Source organism: Phyllostomus hastatus, unplaced genomic scaffold, assembly GCF_019186645.2.
Source record: "Phyllostomus hastatus isolate PE091 unplaced genomic scaffold, TTU_PhHast_1.1 phas_scaffold_760, whole genome shotgun sequence".
In the NCBI taxonomy this organism is placed as follows: Eukaryota; Metazoa; Chordata; class Mammalia; order Chiroptera; family Phyllostomidae; genus Phyllostomus; species Phyllostomus hastatus.
In genome coordinates, this window is record NW_025334040.1 from 2,023,555 (window position 1) to 2,038,444 (window position 14,890).

A 14,890-nucleotide genomic window follows, 5' to 3' on the forward strand; every position below is an offset into this window, starting at 1 on the left:
ATTTCCTGTGTGTGGGAAAGAAACAGGATGAGCAAATAACCCCTCCAAGTCTTATTTTCAAGTGCGTCGGGCCATCTCTTTGTAAGTCTGTAGCAGCCCCAGCCAAGATGACCGACCGGTTGAAATATGTTTTGTGTATTTCTAAAAGTAATCCAAAGGATGACTGTGCACCCGTGCAGCACGAGGCCGGACGTGGTGGGGAGAAGAGCCCGGGTCGTTTTCCCTGTCGCTGGGGAGCTGCCTTGCTTTGGGTCCTCCCAGAAGCAGACCCTAAGAAAGTACTGAACGCAAATAATCTACCTGGGAGGTGATCCCAGGGAATCCGTGCAGAGGAGTGGGGAAGTGAGACCGGGAAGAGAAGGCAGCCAGGAAGAAAAGCATTAGCAAGGCAGTTGCCAGGGTGGGAAACCAGAGCTCAACCCTCCTAGGGAACTTTACGAGACAGTGTGGAGCACGCCTGGGTCATCCCAAAGAAGGAGCGAGGGACCTGGGCTATCAACCCATCAATTCTCCATCCTTTGTGATGCGGAAGCTCCTGTGCATGTAAGCACAAGTGTGCGCCTGAGGCCAGGACAATGCCATCAGGGATGGAATTACAGGCATTTGCAGTAAACAGCCTTTGGAGAGTGATTGTCAGGGAGATATGGGCAGTGTCTGCTCCAGAGGCTGACCATTAATTGATTTTACATCCACAGGAAAAGGCAAACACAGGCCCAGGAGACATGTCCTCTCCTCCCTAGGTGGGGACGCTGAAGTCATGTGCAGTGCAATGGTGGGGTCTTTTGCCTGTCCAGGCTTGCATCACCCTTTTCTTTCATGCTGGGAGTCCGTGTTACCTCACTGTGGCAGACTCAGCTAGCGCGCACTAATATCCATGTCTTTGCCTCCACACTCAGCTAGACTACATTTCCCAGTCTCTCTCGCAGTGAGGAGGAGAGCATGTGACTGATTTCAGCCAATGAAATTCAAGCAGAAGGTATGTGCCCCTCCCCTAGGCTAGGGTCACAAAATCCTCCCTTGCTCTATCTTCACTCTTTCCCTTTCTGTGGCAACTTTGTGCGTCATGGAATGGCTTCAAAAGTGTGGAGGGAGACATCATGGAAATTGCTATGCAAATCATTATCATTCGTTGGGGTTAGCTCTAAGAAGGAAAAGGTTAAGGTGACATGAGCACCTTGGTGATCCAGGCCGAGGGACGAGTGTGGGCAAAGGTCCCGAGGCAGGAAGGCAGAACCCAAAGCAAGCCAGTGCTACTGGAGGTAGTGAGCAAGGGAGAGTGGCATGAGACGAAGGGGCATGATCCTGATGCAAGATTCATGGGTTTAGGGGAGGAATTGGACGGGAATGGGTGAGACACTGCCCTGGCCCCCTCCTCTTCTCCCTGGAGGCAGGGCACCCTTTTAAGAAACCAGATTGTGACCAGGAGGGGCTGAGCCGAGACACTCAGAAGTTGGGTGTGTGTGGCTTGGATAGTTGTGGAGGTCAGGGGCCCCCATGCCTGGAGTGCCTTGTCTCAGGGTCAGGGCTCCCTGCCCTGGTCTCCTGCAGGGGATGGGGCTTTTGAATCTTCTAGTCACAGCCCAGCTTCATCCCAGAGGATCATTCCCAGGTCACCTGGACTGAATTTGGTGAATCATGAAATCAGGTGACTCAGATCCTCTCCTGGGCTGAGTTCCTCTCATCCTAGACAGATGACTCTCCATTATCAATGATATAGGTTCTTCTGGTGGGCTGGTCTGGGAACCTCACCACATTTTTTGTTAAACCTCAAGTAACTGACTTTAAAAAATGAACTGTTGGGCCAGAGCTGCTTGCCTGACCCCTCTGGGGCTGCCTTTTGCCTGCCCCACCCCCACCCCCCAGAGCAATGTCCTCTCGGGAAATGTAGCTGACCCAGCTGCATCCGTGGGAAGGCCTGGCCCCCACACTTTGCCCTGCGGCCCTGCTGAGGCCACAGGAAATGACCCTCTTAGCAGCCACGAGCTGTGATCCGGAAGACAACGACCGAGGGAAGAGGGACGAAAGCCGGTTTGTCCCAGCTAACTTGTCCCCTTGGGTGGATGCCAGCTGCTGGAAATATAAAACTGAAGATTCAGTGGGAAAATATATTTTTTTAGAAAACAAACAAACAATCCTAATGGGCTTTAGCCAACTTCTGAGGCTCTGAGGGGTTTTGTTTTCTTTATTTGTGTGTGTTTAAAACATAGATAAGCCTCAAGGAATCAAAGACTCTAAGGTTTGAAGGTCAGCCATCCCACCCAAGCAGCAGGCTCCCCGGTGGTGTCTGCCTTCATGTGGCTGCGCTCTACCTCTCCATGTGGCTGTTAATCACATCACTTGGCCCTGGCCACTGTTCCCACTCGACCTCCACTCTCTACCTAGAGGTTGGAGAGCTCTTCTCATACACAAATCAGGTCACCCTTTTTGGGCTTCCGTAGGCTGGCACTATCACTTTTTAGGCCTCAGTTCAAACGCCGCTTCTGCCGAGGGCTTCCGGACCACTCTCTATGAAATGGCACCTTTCAATCGTTTCTCTTAAAGCACTCAACATGCTTAACCACATAGAAAATGACCTGGTTTGTTTACACAAGCCTGGTGCATAGTAGGTGCTCAATAAATGTTTGTTGACTGAATATTTTCCAGTGGTCGTGGCATTCAGATCAGAGTTTGGATCAGAGAATCCAGATTTCAGTGTATTTCAACAAACATTATTGGCTACAAACTGTGCACCAGGGTGGGAGGCAAACCAATCAGAAGTCCATTCATTCATTCATTCAGAGCGGAGAGCCCTGAGTAGATAATGACTAAGTCTGGGAGTGCAGAGACTCTGACAGTGCATTTGAGGTGGGTTTTCTATAAATAGAAAAGACAGGTGGGGTTGGGGGGGACTGTTCAGCTTGAGGAAACTGCCTGAGCAAAGGTTTGAAAGAGAGTGAGTGTGAATGTATTTGGAAGAGGAAGAAAGCTGTGGAGTGTGGAATTTAATTGATTCCCACTTTGGAACCCAGGGAAGGCAGAGACCTGGTTTTATCTGGGACAGCAGTGGGGACACTCCACTTTGTTTGCCGAAGCGATGGAAAGATGGATGTGAATAGCTTAGGTGGGGGTGGCAGGCAGATGAGCCGCCCTGTTGCCATGGAGGCCTTGAATGCCATGCTAAGCAGTCTGGATTTTCATCTATAGATAACAGAGTCTAATAAAAAACAGTAACTTTGAGAAGCCTGTTTTAAGAGCCTGGAAGTCATTGACTCCTGTCACAAGTTCTCCAGTGATGCAGACTATTCCAGGATGCTTCTGGAAAATACAGTGCTCGGGCCCTACCCTGGAAGAGTCTGATTCTCTCTAAGTTGCAGTTGAACCTGGTTATCTGTCTTTCCACAATCTTTCCACATGTTCTCATCATTCACCAGGTTTGGTGACCATGGAGGCTCAGAGAAGTGAAGGCATTTGCCCAGGGTCATAGCCAGACAGCTGCAAAGTGGACATTTGGACCAGGTCTGTGTGGTTTGCACGCTTCATCTGCAGCCTTCCTCTGCACTAGCTCCTTTCTCCAGCTTTATTTTCCCTTGGATGCGTGAATCTGGACCATGGTTGGGTCTGCCCCCCTGTTCTCCTTTCCCCTCCCCATCCCCAGTCTGAAAGGTCAGGTACCTCCCAGCGTTCCTCAGCCATGTCCATTTATGGCTCTGTTGTTCCAAAATGAGGCCAAATTTATAAACTCCCCTTTCTCGGAGACACGAAACAATTTGTGCAGAGTGCAGTGTGGGGGCAGAGCTGGGAGCTTCGTCTGAGGCCTGGACTTCAGCCCGGGCCCAGGCCCAACGAGCTCTGGTGTTGGCCAGGCTCTGCCTCCCACCTTGCGCCTCAGTTTCTCCATCTACAGAGCAAAGGAACTGGACTAGATCATTCCTTAAGTCCTTCCCAAGTCTAGACACATCCAGTTTACTGCTTACAAGTGCCAGCTCCTTAACCGCGAGCCTGGTGATTGTGAAAGAAGGTGCTGAAGGACGGACTGCAGCCTCGAGCCTCTCTCTTTTGCATGACTTCCTTTTTTGAATTTCTGCTTGATTTTTCAAAAGAGTTTATTTATTCATTTTTAGAGAGAGGAGAAGGGAGGGAGAAAGAGGGGGAGAGAAACATCAATGTGTGGTTGCCTCGTGAGCACCCCCTACCAGGGGCAGGCCTGCAACCCAGGCATGTGCCCTGAAGGGAACTGAACTGGCAACGCTTTGGTTCTCAGGCCAGCACTCAATCCACTGAGCCACACCAGCCAGGTCTGATTTTTCTTTTTAGTTAAAAAAAATTACCCAAAGAATCAACTTTCACTGTAAAGTAATAGGCGCCCGCTCCAGTCCCCCATTCTTACCGCCCTCCCCAGAAGTAGTAATTGTTGCGAGGGCGGGTGGAGCTTTCAAGACGGGGTTCTTTGCATATGTGTATACACGCATTCATATTCACACAGGAGGGTCTTTATTTCACTTACTCTTCATTTAAGTGGAATTGCTGTTCGACAATTTTACTTTTTTAACCTAATGTTTCATCCCTTTTTTTCCTGTATATACCTCATCTTTTAAAAAGTCTGATTGAGATAAAATTTACATACTATAAAATTCACTCACTGTGAGTGTAGAGTGCAGTGATTTTCAGTCGATTTGCGGAGCTGTGCTACCATCACCACAAGTCAGTTTTGGAGCAATTCCACAACCCCCCAAAGTGCCCTTATGCCCGTTTTCAAGTCAGTCCTCAGCCTCACTTCCAGCTCCAAGCGACCGCTGAGCTTTCTGTCTCTATGGGTTTGCCTCCTCTGGATATTTCATACTAATGAAACCATACCATGTGCGATCTTCCCATCTGACTACTTTTATTAACCATAACTGTTTGAAGGTTCATCTGTAAAATCCTCACCTGAGAATATTTTTATTATTGATGAGAGAGAGAAACACTGATCAGTTGCCTTCTGCACATGCCCCAAGCGGGGACTGAACCCTCAACCTTTGGTGTACGGGATAATGCGCCAACCAGCCGAGCCACCTGGCCAGGGCAGGGGTGTCATCTTTTTTCTTGCTAATATTCCACTGCACAGGTATGCCACGTTTTGCTTATCCACTTGCCAGTTGATAGACACTTGTATTATGTCCAATTTGGGGCTATTATGAATAATAGTGTTATAAACATTCACATACAGAAAGTCTTTGTTTGGGCATGTATTTACATTTCCCCTGGGTAGATACCTCAGTCCTAACCTTTTAAAGTACTGTGGCATTCTCTTTGGAAGGGTGCATTCTGATGTCATCACAGACACTTAGTGTTTCCAAGGTTTCACTCTCACTAACCCTGCTGCTCTAAGCCTCTTTACCAGTTCGTCTTTGGGCACGTGTGCAAGGAGAGAGGTGACCGGGTCACCGAGTATGTACATTTTACATTTGTTTTTATTGCTGCCAGATGACAACATAACAGTCTTCACTCCTCTTCAAAGGAATGGGGAATGGAGAGAGAGAAGTGTGAGAGGGAGAGGAGGAGCGAGAAAGAAGAGAGGATCCATTGTAAAGATGTCACCACCACTTCCACTCCGCCCACTGCACTTGAAGGACTGAACGAGGAGAAAGACCACTTCCGGGGGAGGGGAAAACGTCCCCAGGGTGCGGGGTGGGGCAGTCCCAGGATAGCTGAGGCCAGGCGGGAGACAGAAGAGGCTGGGATAAGGACTAGATCCCTTCTTCCCAACTTTCCACTTTGCAAGCCTATTAGGTAATGAGCTCTCTGTCGCTGGAAGTATGTAAGTGGAGGCTGGCCAGCCATTTGGAAGGGAGCTGTAAAGGAGCTCTCAGAATCTTACAGAAAATTGAAACATGGGGCCGCTGAGGTATTAAAAATGTGGACTTCACTGGAAGGGCCCCTGGCTCAAACCCAACCTCTGGCAGTCCCTAACTCTGTGATGCTCGGAGAGTAAATTCAGTACCCCAGCCTCAATTCTTTCAGCTGTAAGGATAGACTCTGGGTGTGTGTGTACAGGTGGGGTCCATGACATTATGTTGGGGAGGGCACTTAATTGTAGGACCTATGGTTATGGTTCCCTTAATCCTGTGCCCACAAGCTGTGCTGTCTGGGGACCCCAAGAACTGGGCCTGAGAGGACAGTGATATGCGCCCAGTGGTCTCTAGAGAAAGAAAGGCCCACAGGAACCCTCACAATGTGGGATTCACAACCAGACTCTCCCTATTTCCAACCACGTGACCTTGGGCAACGATTTAATCTGTGACTCAGTGTCCTCACCTGTATGACAACCTCACATGGCTATTGGATAGGGAGAATAGTTTAAACTGCATGGGACAGAAAACCCCAGAACAACAGTGGCTTTCCCAAGAGGGTAATTTCTTTCCCTTGTGTAAAAGAAATCTAGAGGTGAGCAGGTGAGCAGTTTAACGCTGACAGCTCCATGGAATACTGAGGGATGTAGTTCCCAGCTCCTCCAACCTTGGCGTGTGGCCTTAGTCCTCTACGCAGTAGGGCACCCAGAGATCCAGCCCTCACATCTGTATTCAGAGAGCAAGATGGAGGAAGAGGGGACATGCGGGCCAAGAGCATGAACCAGTTCTTAGAAGAAGGTTTTCCCCACTGTCCCCTGACAGTTTCACTTAGGTCTCATTGGGTAGTGGCTACAGCAGCTGCAAGGGAGGGGGATGTCAGATATTGGGTAGACAGGGAACAGCATTGTCTGTTCCTTCTAGCCCCAAGGAACCCCTATTCAGACTTCTGCCACCATAGATTTATCTCGCCTGTTCTAGAACTTTATGCAAATGCCACCACATGGAACATTCTCTTTCTTGTAACTGGCTTATTTTGTTTGACATTATGTTTTTAAATTCCTGAGGTTTTTTTAAAAAAAAATCTCCCTCTATCCAGAAGGAGACACTTATCCACATTCAGTCCTTCGTTAATTTCTTCCATCTTGAAGTCACTCATTCAACAAATATTTCTTAAGCACCTCTTGTGTGGGGAGGGCTGGCCTAACACAGTCTCCCAGGACAAAGATTGATGAATTCTGAGTTTCCCAGAATGTTCTCGGAGCCCCAAATATTTTGGTAGTCGTCCTCTTCCGAACTTCCCCTGCACCAGGTAGAATCCCTGGCACACAGAGGCCACATAGCTTGGTGATAAGGAGCTGAGGCTCTGGCATTCAGAGATGGGCACTTAGTAGTTGCTTAATAAACAGTGACTGTGACTATTTTGTTGGCATGGGAGCATGGTAAGGAGCAGAGCCCTCTTTTCGAATCTTTCGCTGGCCCCATAAGGTAAGGACTATTACAATCTACATTTTACTAATGAGAAAAGGATGCTCAGAGAGATGAGGTAACTGTCCAGAGGTTGCACAGCTGATGCGTGGCTGAGGTGGGATTAAAACCTAGTTTTACAAGTTTGAACTTTGATCTTTTCTCTGCAGAATCAGCTCACTCCTCCTTGCCTTCCTTTAAGCCTAGACCCACCCAAGGGAGAGCCTGGAATCGCCATGGGCAAAGGCTGTGCGTTTTGCTTTGCTATTTCTAGTTGTCTTTGTCCCACTTTGGGGTCCAACCCAGGATGTTTTCCTGGCTTTGGATCTTGTCTGTTTCAGCTGAAAATCATAGTGGGGAGGGGCGTGCAGAGAGGCATAACTACCCCTGTCAAACACCCTGGGCCCAGGTTCAATATAGTGTCACTGCAATTTGTCCTCCTCCACCCTGCTTCCTGGGGACTGTCCATCCCGGGGCCCTCCTGGAACCTCACTCCAAGCTTCTATCAAGTGGCCCCAAACAGCAGCGTTTTCCTAAATGATGGGCATGAGATTACACATCTGGGCCACTTGTTACCAACGCCCTGACTCACCCATCTCTTTTTGGTGAGTGAATGAGCTTTTTATTTTAACTGCTGGCTTTTAAAGGCCCATACACGTGTTTTTCTGACCATGTAAAATCTATTAGAGAGGAGAAAAATGTGGTTCAAAGAAATAGTTAAGTTTTCTCCATGGGAGCAAATTTTCCAGGGATGAAAATATGTTGACCTTATGATATAATTGAGCAGCTTTCAAAAAAAATTGTTTTCAGCACATGAACCCTTTTGCAGAGGCTGCTTACCCTGAGGCTCAATGTACAAACGATCAAAGTGGAGCTTCTGTGATAGAAGGAGGAGGGTGCGGGGGCCGAGCAAAGCCACTTCCCTCCCACTCCCTAGCCACCCACTTCTCTGTGAAACCTGCCACTGGGTATTCGGAACCTTGTTTGAGGACCTCTGAGCGCGCCCTGACCCAGGGGTTGGAACCCTGGGCCTGAGCCCCAGGGTTACCCTTTCCGAGTGTGTGACCTTGGGAAATGGAACAGACTTCTCTGGAGTCAGTTTTCCCATCTGGGAAATGGCACAGTGGTCCTCACTATTTCCTAAACTCCCGAACTTCTTGCCAGTTCTAAGATGCTGCGCTGCTGAGGAACGTTCAGCCTGAAGGGGTGAACTATTGGAAATAGAGACGTTTTGAAAAAAGAAAGAGTTCTCTTGTTCATGGAGATTCGGTAACAAACCAACTGCTGTAAAAGTGTTTTCCAAGTAGTAGTGCTGTGGGCGTCCCTGCAGGAACTGGTACAAATGACCAATAGTTTCATTTACTTCATTATTAGAAAGTGGATTAAGTCCAATCACTCTGTTGTATGCCTTGAACTTATATAGCGCTATGCGTCAATTATATCCCGGTAAGACTGGAAAACCTGGGGAAAATATTAAAATGTAGAAAAGAACACACCACCCAAGAAATGTCACTCCCATAAATCAATGCAACAATTAATTCATCAGCAATCCTTCCCTCACGCTCAGTATATGAAACATACTGAGTAATGAGAAGTACTTAGTAATGAAAAGTCAAACGTTACTACAGAGTTTTAAAAACCAAACATACACATGCAGCTAGAATAACTAACCAACTGCCCCACTTTGCTCAGACGGAGGGGTTTCTTGGGACACAGGACTTTTAGGACTGAACCCCGAGAGTCCCAGGCAAACGGGTATGAGCCGGCCACTCACCCTTCCCACGGCAGTTATTATGTGCCAGACACTTACAAACATTTTTCACAGATTCTCTTTAATCTGCATCACAACCTTATAAGGTAGGTACTATTATTATCTTCGTTTCACAGGTCCTCAGGGAAACTAGAGCTCAGGGAGGTTAAGTGGCCTTTCCAAGGAAAGAGCTGGCCGGAGGCAGAGCCAAGATGAAAACCCACCTAGTACGGCTCCGGTGCTTTAATTGCCGCATCACACTGTCTTTCTCCTCAACTGTGTCTTTGCGGAATCACAGAGCTGTGGCCACTCTGTGACCAAGGCTAGCTGGGTGTTCAGGAGACCTAGGCCTTGCTCTCTATGTAATATTAAGAGGCCCCCAGCTTCTCTGGATCCCGTCCTCCAACTTGGTGAAATGAGGGGGCCGGCCTGGCACAGTGGTTTCCCCAGTTGTTTTTTTTAAAGCAGTAGAGCTTGTCAGACAGTTGGGACCCCAATATACAAAACAGATCATAGCCATAAAGTTTACGTCTCCTGAAAATTCTTCATGGTGTACAAAATTCCTGAAACTCTGCCCCATAGCCCAAGGCTTCCAGAAGCAGAGTGTGAAAACTTGTGGTTTAATTGCTCTCCAAGGAGGCTTTAGGCTTTAAAAATTAAACCCAACCTTTAATCTGAACATTTCGTTCATCCATGCAGCAAAAATGTTTGAGCTGCATGAGATTTGCCAGGAACTGGGTCAGACGCTGGAGCTTCGGCGATGAGCTGGACCAGGGTCTCTCCACCGTGGCACACTTGTCATCTGGGCCTGGAAAATTCTTTGTTTTGTCCTGGGATCTGTAGAATGTGAGCAGCATGCCTGGCATCTGTCCACTAGATGCCAGTAGCACCTGCCCAGCTGTGAGAGTTGCCAGATGTTCCCTGGGGAACCAGTCAACCCTGGTTAAGGATTACTGAGCTAGACTAATGACGATCTCTCATCTCGTGAGCTTCTGGGGAGAGGCCAATAAACAGAGTTAAAAAAAGAAATGATCAGAGAAATGGTCGATGTGTGATAAAACAAAGTGGGGAGATGAGATGTGTTACTGGAGGGGGGTTCTTCAGGTTGGGGGTGCAGAGAAGGTGTCTCTGAGGCGCTGTTTGATCTGAAATTGAATGTCCGGCAGGAAGGAGCCAGTCGTGCAAAAATCTGAAGGAAGTGTGCGTCAGCCAGAGGAAGCAGTGAGAGCAAAGGCCGAGAGGCTGCATAAAACTTGGCTTGATGAAGGAACAAAATGGAAGCCCGTGTGCTGGGAGCATTGAGGATGAGGGGCAGGGGAGGGAGAGGTGAGCTGAGCAGGGAGTGGAAGCGAGGTAGAAATGCGGAGGGTGAGACCACTGAGGGCCTCATAGGTCAGGGGAAGGAGGTTTGATTTTATTTTTAAATATGAGCATTTGCTACATGCTCCTGGGCTAGGAGCTGGAGACACAAATGTGAATAAGATCATTTACTTGTGAGCCTGCAGAGGATGAAACAATTACTTATATCTGGGGTGAATATAGGAAAGCTTCATGGTGGAGGCGACATCGGAGCTCACTTGAAGAATGAACCAGAATTTATCACGTGATGAAAGGGAGCAGCAGAAATTACTTCTTCTCACATGTTATGCAAATGATTCTGTCTGTGCAAGTTGTTAAATTGCTGGCTCCTGGGTCCTATCCCCAGAGGTGCCAGGGCCCAGAAATATATGTATTTGACCAGTATTGTAATGCTGCTGAAGCAGGTAGGGGGGAGCCCACTTTGAGAATGGTGCTCTGTGGCTTCCCTGCCACTTGTCTAGGGCTCAGTGGAGTTACCAGTGTCTAGACAAGGCTCATTCTAGTTGGACAGCTTTCACTGGTCTATTGTGTACTGGGACCCAGAGACAGAAGAACAAGGCAGAAGGACCCAGTCTCCACCTCTCTACACCCCCCAGAGGTACTCCCTTCCCTAGTACAGCAGGTCCTCGAATAACGTTTCATTTTTTGTCATTGTGTTATAATGTCAGTGAGAAGAAGAAAATCGATTCCTGGTTGGGGCCACTGTCTTTATGGAGTTAGCACTTTCTCCCCATATCTGTGTGGACTTTCTCTGGGGACCCCACTGTCTACCCACATCCCAGAGTTGTGCACGTGAGGTGAATTGGCATGCCTACAATGTCCCCATCTGGGTGACCGTGGGTGTGTGCGCACCTTGCTATGAAAAGGAGTCCTGTCCATGGTGGGGGGCCTACCTTGCACCCTGAGCTGCCAGGATAGGCTCTGGCCACCTTTGATCATGACCTGGAATAAGTGGGTTCGAAAATACTTACCTTGGTTGTTTTTATTAACCTTTCTTAAATATATGTATAGCTCACATTTATTTCAATGTTTAATATCAGAAGTATTTGGGGTCTTTATTTAGAAGTTTGGTGATTTTTTAAAAAATTATTTTATTTTATTGATTATGCTATTACAGTTGTCCCATTCCCCCTATTCCCCTCCACCCTGCACACCCCTCCCACCCACATTTCCCCCCTTTAGTTCATGTCCATGTGTCATAAGTTCTTTAGCTTCTACATTTCCCATACTATTCTTGCCCTCCCCCTGTCTATTTTCTACCTACCACCTATGCTACTTATTCTCTGTACCTTTTTCCCTCTCTCCTCCTCCCACTCCCCTGTTGATAACTCTCCATGTGATCTCCATTTCTGTGGTTCTGTTCCTGTTCTAGTTGTTTGCTTAGTTTGTTTTTGGTTTTGCTTTAGGTGTTAATAATTGTGAGTTATTAATAGTAACTGTGAGTTTGTTAATAACTGTTAATTATTATGAGTTTGCTGTCATTTTACTATACATGTTTTTTTAATCTTCTTTTTCTTAGATAAGTCCCTTTAACATTTCATATAATAAGGGCTTGGTGATGATGTACTTCTTTAACTTGACCTTATCCGGGAAGCACTTTATCTACCCTTCCATTCTAAATGAAAGCTTTGCTGGATAGAGCAATCTTGGATGTAGGTCATTGCCTTACATGACTTGGAATACTTCTTTCCAGCCCCTTCTTGCCAGTAAGGTCTCTTTTGAGAAATCAGCTGACAGTCTGATGGGAACTTTTTTGTAGATGACTGTTCCCTTATCTCTTGCTGCTTCTAGAATTCTCTCCATTTTAATCTTGGGTAATGTAATTATGATGTGCCTTGGTGTGTTCCTCCTTGGGTCCAACTTCTTTGGGACTCTCTGAGCTTCCTGGACTTCCTGGAAGTCTATTTCCTTTGCCAGATTGGGGAAGTTCTCCTTTATTATTTGTTCAAATAACTTTTTCACTTGTTGCTCTTCCTCTTCCCCTTCTGGTACCCCTATAATTCGGATGTTGGAATGTTTCAAGATGTCCAGGAGGTTCCTAAGCCTCTCCTCATTTTTTTGAATTCTTGTTTCTTCATTCTTTTCTGTTTGGTTGTTTCCTTCTTCCTTCTGGTCCACTACATTGATTTGAGCCCCAGTTTTCTTCCCATCACTATTTGTTCCTTGTGAGTTTTCCTTCATTTCATTTAGTGTAGCCTTTATTTTTTCATCTAATTTGCGACCAAAATCAACTAATTCTGTGAGCATCCTGATCACCAGTGCTTTGCACTGGGCATCTGATAGGTTGGCTCTCTCTTTGTTGCATAAAAGTATTTGTATATTCTAAGACCCTGTGGGTCTCTCCAACGGACTCTCCTATGAGGCTGGGAGCCTCTCTCTGCGCCTCAACCCTCCACACGTGTTTTCAATTGGTGTTTTGAGGCTTTATTTCCTGGCACTGGGACCCTGGGCTGCACAGTCTGTCTCAATCCTCAGCTTCATCTGGTTTGTCTGCGTGCGAATGTGGGACTGCTCGGTCAGCCAGTAGCCCTGCGTGCCTCACTGGGTCTGCCAGCTGCTACCTGCATTCCCGGGGCCATCAGTCACTTACCTGTGTGCCGGGTTCTGAAAGCCACCGCTTTTTTATTTATTTGTTTTGCTGTTACCCCTCTCTGCCCAGCGCCCGACTCTGCCCGGCCACCCAACTCTGTCCCTCCTACTGGGCTGGATGAATGTGTCTAACTCCTTGGTTGTGGGACTTCCGTACAGTTCTATTTTCTGTCAGTTCTGGTTGTTGTTTTTTTGTTTCTAAATTTTTGTTGCCCTTAATTTGGTTGTGCGAGGAGGCACAGTGTGTCTACCTATGTAGAAATATGCCATAGGAACTTAGCTCTTGTTTATATCAATTAGCTTGTGGGGAAATTGGTTTTATTACACTGTGTGTCATTTGGCTTAAAGTTGGCTTCCCAAAACCTATCAACAGCATTAAGTGAGGACTTACTGTACAAAGAAACAGAGACTCAGAGGGCATGAGTGACACCCACAAGGTCACACAGCTCAAAAGAGGCCCTTCTGGACATTGAATTCAGGCCTATGGACTCCCAGTTCAGTGCTCTTCCCCACCAACAACTCAGGATGTTCTTCCCTAGAAGAGATCACTGCATACGCCGTCCATGAAGCCAGCGTCCGCACACTCAAAAATCAGCTCTGACTCACACCAGAGGGAGCCGCATGAAGCTAGGCCAGTTGCCAAAAACAGGGGAGGAGAATATGTATACAAAGGATGCTACACATAAGGCCATGGACGTGCAAGGGCCCCAGTTGCTGGTTGTTTTTCTTCCAACTTGACACACACAGAGATGAAGGGGAAAAAATCCCACAAAAATATTCAGACGACAGAAAATATGTTGGCAACTGTCAGAGGTGTGGACAGAGGCTCTTGCAGGAACAGGCTGGTATGAAGCAGACGCCAGGGATGAGGGTGGGCCTGACTCCTGGGAGTATGACTAAGAACCCTCCTTCTCTGAAATCCAACTCCCTTTCTTTGTTAAGCTGGGTGTCTTTGCAGCTGGGACCCCACCAGGTTAGGACCTGGAGCTGTGTGAGTGGGTCTTTAGTATGTAAATGTGTAAGCTTGAAATCAATAAGTGTGCAATTGTGTCAGTGTGTGTAAGTGGTAATTGTGTAAGTGCCTAAGCAGGTAAAAGGGTAAGCATGGAAGAGGCTAAGCAGAGGAGCAAGTGTGTAATTGTGTCAGCCTGTGAGAGGGTAAGCATGTATAAAGCACATGTGCAAAGAGGTAAACTTGTGAAGCAGTAGATGTAGGCAGGTAAGTGTGTAAACATATTGAGTAATGAGGTCAAGGAGTCAGCAGGTAATTGTTTAGGCAGAAAGTTTATAAGTAAATATGTAAGCAGGAAAGCATATAAACGGGCCAGCACGTCAGTGGGTGCACGTGCAAGCCTGTGAGCATGTGGCCGCCTGCGTGAGGTGAGACCTGCCGCTTCCACACACTGCATTGACGTGTACCAAGGCTGTTTTCGGAATTCCCACCTGATCACGGTTCTGGCCTGTAATAGGGTGAGGTGACATCTAAGACCCAGATTAGAGTGTTCTCAGCACAAAATGGCCTTAGGTCATTTGGGAGATTATTTCTACTGCCCACACTGTCAGGCAGGGCATGCAAAGCTCCAGTGTGTCAGCGTACCTTGGGGCTTACACACACATGAAGTTTGCACATACATGAAATGATTTCAGGCAGGACAAAGATGAACATTTTTTTCTGTTAATCATTACGTGTGTCTTAGAGGAAAGCTTAAAACTACCCTCTAAAGTGGTGATTTGTTTACGGCCATTGTTTCTTAGGGGGAGTTAAAATTGGGAATATGGTTATGTGCCACTTAACAATGGGGACACATTCTGAAAAGTGTGCTGTTAAGTGATTTTGTCATGGTGCCAACATCGTAGAGCATATTTATACAAATTAGATGGTATAGCCTACTACTGCAATGGTGTGTACTGTGCTTTTATG